The sequence below is a fragment of the Bombina bombina genome, chromosome 4 (genome assembly GCF_027579735.1).
Source record: "Bombina bombina isolate aBomBom1 chromosome 4, aBomBom1.pri, whole genome shotgun sequence".
Lineage (NCBI taxonomy): Eukaryota > Metazoa > Chordata > Amphibia > Anura > Bombinatoridae > Bombina > Bombina bombina.
In genome coordinates this window covers 58,448,950-58,456,200 of record NC_069502.1, presented here as the reverse complement: position 1 = coordinate 58,456,200, position 7,251 = coordinate 58,448,950, and the positions used below count along the sequence as shown (strand labels likewise).

General features: G+C 36.9%; 1 long non-coding RNA gene across 1 annotated transcript; it reads left to right on the top strand.

The window, feature by feature from the left end:
• The first annotated feature begins 243 nt into the window (after positions 1-243).
• Positions 244-689, top strand: LOC128655899 (uncharacterized). Its single transcript, XR_008401936.1, has 2 exons — positions 244-495; positions 576-689. It is a non-coding gene; the product is annotated as an uncharacterized LOC128655899 (long non-coding RNA).
• The last annotated feature ends 6,562 nt before the right edge of the window (positions 690-7,251 follow it).

Genomic DNA, 7,251 nt, shown 5'->3' with positions numbered 1-7,251 from the left:
TGTCAGCATTGTATGAGGATCCTTATAGACAGGCAACAGCTGAAAAAGCCCTATGAAATTTAAAACAAGCTAAAAGACCTGTGGAGGACTTTATTACTGAGTTCAAACGGTATGCCAGGGATTCTGAATGGAACGAAGTTTCTTTAAGAAATCAATTTCGCTTGGGCTTAAATGAATCCCTAAAAGATGAACTTGCTAGATTAGACTTACTTGTATCCTTAGATGCCCTATATGATTTAGAAATAAAATTAGATAGGAGATATAGGGAAAGAAGGGTTGGGAAACTTTCTTATGAGTCATCTAGCAAAAGATACAACAGTATTCCTAACCCTGCTCCAGCCACATCTACTGAAACACCTATGGATTTAGGGGTATTACGTGGACCCCTAACTCAAGAGGAGAAGAATAGAAGGAGATTGAATCATCTCTGCATGTATTGTGGTTCTAAAGAACATATTCTGAGAGACTGCCCTAATCTTCTAAAACAGAAGTCAGGTAAAACCATCACTACTAACACTACTGTCTGTACTTCTCTTTCAGATCAGATGTTTATAAAACTACCTCTATCTTTGCAGTGGGATCAAAGACGACTGAATATTGAGGCCATCGTGGATACTGGGGCAACTGGTTGTTATATAGACATAAGTTTAATTGAAAAAAATAAAATACCACATATAGCAAAAGAAAAACTTGTTTCTATACGTGTCATAGATGGTAACACAATTAGTACTGGTCCAGTTACACATGAGACTATACCTCTACTGGTGACTTGCAATCAGACACATATTGAATACATGTCTTTTGACATAATACCCTCACCTCTGTTTCCAGTTGTCATAGGTATTAACTGGTTAGTAAAACATAACCCTATCTTTGATTGGCAAACATTATCTATAAAACTTGATTCTGGTTATTGTAAAAATACCTGTTTACAAAATCATCACATACTACATACATCCTCACTCTCATTACCATCTCACTATTCGGATTTTAGTGATGTTTTTGATGTAAAAGAAAGTCAGGTATTACCTCCGCATAGACAGTATGACTGTCCAATTGAGTTATTACCTGGTAGCACAGTACCTATAGGGAGAATTTATCCTTTATCTAAATCTGAATTAAACCATCTTAAAGAGTATATTGATGATAACTTAAAAAAAGGTTTTATTAGGCCATCTACCTCACCAGCAGGTGCTGGAATGTTTTTCGTACGTAATAAGGATAATTCATTACGTCCAATAATTGATTATCGTCAACTGAATAAATGTACCAAAAAGAATCGTTACCCATTACCTCTCATTCCAGAGATTATAGAACGATTGCAAGGCGCCACCATATATACAAAGCTTGATTTACGTGGTGCATATAACCTGATCAGAATGAAAGAGGGAGATGAATGGCTGACAGCTTTTAGGACCCGTTACGGTCTCTTTGAATATCAAGTCATGCCATTCGGGCTATGTAACGCCCCAGCCACATTTCAAAATTTCATAAATGATATTTTTAGAGATATATTAGACACTTACATCATCATATATTTGGATGATATTCTGATCTTTTCTAAGAACTTGGATGAACACATAAAACATGTTCGTTCAGTTTTATCCCGTTTAAGAGCTCATCATTTGTTTACCAAATTAGAAAAATGTATTTTTAACTCATCAGAGATTACCTTCCTAGGCTATCAAATTTCACCATCTGGTATTAAGATGGATCAGAATAAGGTGAAAATTATTCAAGATTGGCCACAACCTCGGACTAGGAAACAATTACGTTTCCTAGGTTTTGCTAATTACTACCGCAAGTTTATTAATAAATTTGCTGACATTGCAAAACCTTTGACTAATCTCACTAAAGTACAAAACACTTTCAAATGGCATTCAGAAGCTCAAAGCGCTTTTGAATTCCTAAAATCTAGCTTCACTTCTGGCCCTATTTTGCAATACCCAGACCCATTGTTGCAATTTACTTTGGAGGTAGATGCATCAGAATATGCATTAGGAGCTGTATTGTCACAAAAAAAATCCACTACCCAAGTACTTCATTCTGTGGCATTTTTTTCTAGAGTTCTTTCAGCTGCGGAGATGAATTATTCTGTAGGCGAAAAAGAACTCCTATCTATAAAAGCCTCCTTTGAACAATGGAGGCATTTACTAGAGGGTACTACTGAACCAGTTTTAATCTATTCTGATCATAGAAATTTGCAATATTTGCAAACTTGTAAAACACTGTCTGCCCGTCAGGTGAGGTGGAGTATTTTCTTCTCACGGTTTAACTTTGTTATTTGCTATAGACCGGGAAGAAATAATGGTAAAGCAGATGCCCTATCCAGGTTGCCTGATAAACCCAGCTACGCACCACCACATCAACATATCATTCCAGAAGATTGTTTCTTAGGTATTCTACAACTTACACCTACTTCTTTAAAACAGTTACAACGTAGTGACACAGAGAAACCAATGCATCTGTTGCATTAAGATTCTAATGGTATTCTTTTATATAACAACCAGATATATATTCCAAAATCTTGTAGACCCACTGTTCTCCAGATGGTACATGATTCCACTTTAGCAGGTCATTTAGGAGTGACTAAGACATTATCTCTACTAAAGAGATCTTTTTGGTGGCCTACTTGTAATAAGGATGTTAAAACTTACATCTCTACTTGTACCACCTGCGCAACATCAAAATACTCAAGAGGCAAACCTTATGGATTGCTGTTATCTCTCCCTGTGCCCAGTAAACCATGGTCAAACATTTCAATGGACTATATTGTGGATTTACCCAAATCTTCCAATTACACTACCATTTTAGTAGTAGTGGATCAATTTTCCAAGATGGCTCATTTCATTCCTTGCATCTCTTTACCCACAGCAAAACAAACTAGTGATCTTTTGATAAAAGAAGTGATCAAGTTGCATGGTTTACCAACATCTATTGTTTCAGACAGGGGATCACAATTTACTTCCAGATTTTGGAGGGAATTATGTTCTACTCTTCATATTCAACAGAGGCTCAGTACTTCTTACCACCCACAAACAAATGGACAGACGGAGCGCACTAACCAGTGGCTCGAACAGTACCTCCGGTGTTTCTGTTCTTCCCAACAGCAAGATTGGTCAACTTATTTACCTCTTGCGGAATTTTCATACAATAACACTATGAATACCTCCACCCAACAAACACCATTCTTTATTAACTATGGCATTCATCCTTCATTTCATGTATTCTCTGATATGACTAGCACCTGTCCAGCGGTGAATGATACTCTCAATTCTATTTCGGAGGATAATATTGAAGTAGCTCAAAATTCTCATAAACGTTATTATGATTTAAGAAAAAGGCCTTCACCTGTGTATAAGGTTGGACAAAAGGTCTGGTTGTCCACCAAACACTTACGCTTATCCACTCCTTCGAGAAAACTAAGTCCACTGTTTATAGGTCCATACGCTATTATAGCATTAAAGAACCCGAATACAGTTACTTTGGACTTGCCTGCACATTTTAAAATTCATCCCACCTTTCACGTGTCATTGGTGAAACCTGCCACATTACATTTGGACACATCTTCTCCTGCATCGACTTCGACCATTGTACAACCTGAGGTTGAGTATGAGATTCAAACTGTTTTGGACTCTAGAAGAGTAGGTGGGGTTCTGCAATATCTCATAAGATGGAAGGGGTTTACCCCTGCTGATGACTCTTGGGAGCCTGCCACGAACTTGCATGCTCCTCGGTTGGTGTCACTTTTTCACCGCCGTCACCCGGATCGACCTTCTTCTTCTCAACCGGAGGTTGTTCCTTGAGGGGGGGGTATGTCATATTACCACCCCTTATGGCTGCTCATTCTGACACCCTATAAATACTGACCTGTGTCTTCCTGTCATTGCTTGTTATTTTGAATTCCTCAGTCTTCTATTGCTCTGATGTGCTGTGAAATCTGACAGGCCTTCTACTGAGACACTTCTGACATCATTAGCTGCAGCCGGGTGTGGCTTCTCTCCCTCAGCTCTGTGAACACACTTCCTGCTCACTCCTGCTCTGCAAACTTTGAGAGTAATCCCTGCTCTCTCATTTTTTCTTAAGTTCTACTTGCTGTGATAACGGACCTGTAAACTCAGTGATATTCTACTCTAAGGTATTTTTTGTGCATAACTTTGTTTATTCTATTAAGGATTATTTTGCATCACATTAGAGCTCTTACTTTTTCTATTATGCATATTTATTTTTACTATATCAGGGTACTCAGTTTTGTTATGTTATATAAAGGGTTTAAACAATTGCATTGAGAATTAAGACTTTTACTCATTTGTTTAGCAAATCCTTTATTAAAATAAACACAGTGCTTAAATACTATGACCTAAGTTGTGGTTTATGGTTTAAAGCTGCTGTTACACACCTTTTTTACTTCAGCCTGAGTTTGTTCAGCAGCTGAGTTGTCTGCATCTCCTTTTTTCAGAAAATAATCTACTTGGATTATTACACATACCGAAATTCCGAATTTTCGAATTGAACCAATCCAAATCGAACCGAATCCAGCTGAATTTATTCGAATCCGAATTAATCCAAAACGAATTCATTCAAATTTTTCTGAATTCGAATTGATCCGAACCCGAAATTCGAAAAAATCCGAATCGATCCGAACCAAACCGAAACAAATTTTTCGATCATGCACAAGTCTAGAAATTGTATCTTGTTACTAAAAAGATATGGACCGTTTACAAAATATTACAAATTCTGTAGCAAATTCTCGGGAGTCAGTGGTGCAAAACTTGGATGCAGAAATGACTTCTATTTAGCAGAGTCATTTATCTGATGGGGAAAAATTAAAGAAGTATACAACTGTGATGCAAAAATACTTGGTGAGTGCTAAACAAAATGAGGGGGGGGGTGAGTTTAAAGCTGGTAATGCCACCTGTTAATCCACCACCAGAAGAAAAGCCTTTACATACTACAGATACAGAAACTAATACTATAATTCGTGAAGTGGTTAGTAGTGTAAATGACCGCTTCAAAAATAATGCTGAACTTCTACTCAGTAAAATGGTTGAGGCTAAACACGTTGCTGGGTGGAATGACAAAGGAGAATTTGTATACAAGGAGTGCGTTGAGCCTTGGTCAAATATACTGGATCTGGTGCGTGGTGTTACACAAAATAATAATGTTACAATTAGGAAGACACCCCAAAGTTGGAATACATTTCTGAGGGCAATGGCTGAACTGAACATCCCATCGAGTGTTGTTGGTAATAAAGGGATTATCTATCTTTTTAAACAATACATTTTTTGGTGTTTACTGTCCCTTTAACAAATAACTTTTTTTTTTTTAATAATATAATTATATTTAAAAGTTCACACAAAACTGTATGCTTTATCTGAATGCAGATCCTGTTTGTGTAATGGGCCTTTTCATATGCAGGGGAGAGAGGAGGGTCTGCTCTTTCTGCTTCCTCAGCCCCTTTCAATGGGGGTTCAAGCCTAACCTCATCAGCAGTGCTAAACTGGGAGCTTCTAAATCATTTTGAAGAAGGTTTGAAACTGAATTTCTAGTTCTGGATCTGTGCATATTCTTTATTATAGTATTTTTTTTAATATTTAGTATTTTACAAACATTAAATAAAATTATATATTAATAGATTATATGGCTTTGACAGAGGATTCCAGCAACATTGTAACCCTTGAGGAGGAGTAGGATGGTAAGTTATATCTTTCATAGAACATTATTGAATGTTTTAGTTAGGCAAAATATCATTAGTGATGTCACGAACTGTTCGCCCGAGAACGGTTCACGGCGAACTTAGGTTGTTCGCGTTCGCCGCTGCGGGCGAACACATGCAATGTTCGATCCACCCCCTATGTGTCATCATTGAGGAAACTTTGACCCTGTATGTCACAGCCTTCTGACACATTAGAGCCAATCAGCATCAGACACTCCCTCACAGACCCTCCCATCTTCTTGGCAGCAGCCATTTTAGACTCATAACGACCTTGCTTTGTTAGTGAGAGGACGTTTTGTTTTGCTGCTGTTGACATTATAGGGAAATAGATAGCTAGGCTAGTGTATTTAGTGTCCACTACAGTCCTGCAAGGACAGCACCCCAAAAAGCCCTTTTTAGGGCTATAACTTCAGCCGTTTTTTGTTTTTTTCTTAGCATTTTTATTAGCATTTGCCTGGCTTTCAGCCTGTGTGTGAGGCTCACAGCATATGCTGTGATTACTGCCACCACTGATATCTGCCTAACAACATTAGTTTAAATTTAACCAACAAAAATTTGAAATTATTTTGCTAGTGTAATTTATTTTCATTTTCTATCAAGCCTGTGTCACACAGCATATACTCTGGTTCATTGCTCTGTGCCAGCCACCAGTGGTCATATCCGCTTATAACATTATTTTAAATTTAAAAAAAAACTTTTAAATCATTTTGCTAGTGTAATCTAAATTCATTTTCTATCAGGCCTGTGTCTGTCAGCCTCACACATTGTATACTTCAGTTTTTTTCAGTCTTTTGGTTAATTGCTCTGTGCCAGCAGCCACCACTCATATCTGCTTCACCTTATTTTAAATTAAAAAAAAAAAACTTTTAAATTATTTTGTTAGTGTAATCTAATATAATTTTCTATCAGGCCTGTGTGTTTTGCTGACTTACAGAGCATACTGTGTTTAATTGCTGCCCTCCCTAGTCTATGAGCCACGACTCATATGTGTTTAACCTTTTTTTAAATTGCACAAAAAAAAAAACAACTTTAAATCATTTTGCTAGTGTAATCTAATTGTATTTTCTATCAGGCCTGTGTGTGTATCTGACTAACAGAGCCTACTGTTTTTAATTGCTGCCCTCCCAAGGCTAGCAGCCACGACTCATATGTGCTTAACCTTTTTCTTTAAATTCCCCCAAAAAATCTTTAAATCATTATGCTAGTGTAATCTAATTTTTTTTCTATCAGGCCTGTGTGTATCTGACTTACAGAGCATACTGTTATTAAATGCTGCCCTACGTAGCAGCCAGCCAGTGTTACCACTCATATCTGCTTATTATTATTTTAATATTAAAATATAAACTTTTAAATTATTTTGCTAGTGTAATCTAACTTCATTTTCTATCAGGCCTGTGTTTTTCTCACTTACACAGCATACTGTGTTAAATTGCTGCCCTACCTACCAGCCACGACTACTATCTGCTTTACATTATTTAAAATTAAAAAAAAAAAATGTAAATCATTTTGCTAGTGTAATTTAATTTGTTTTTCCA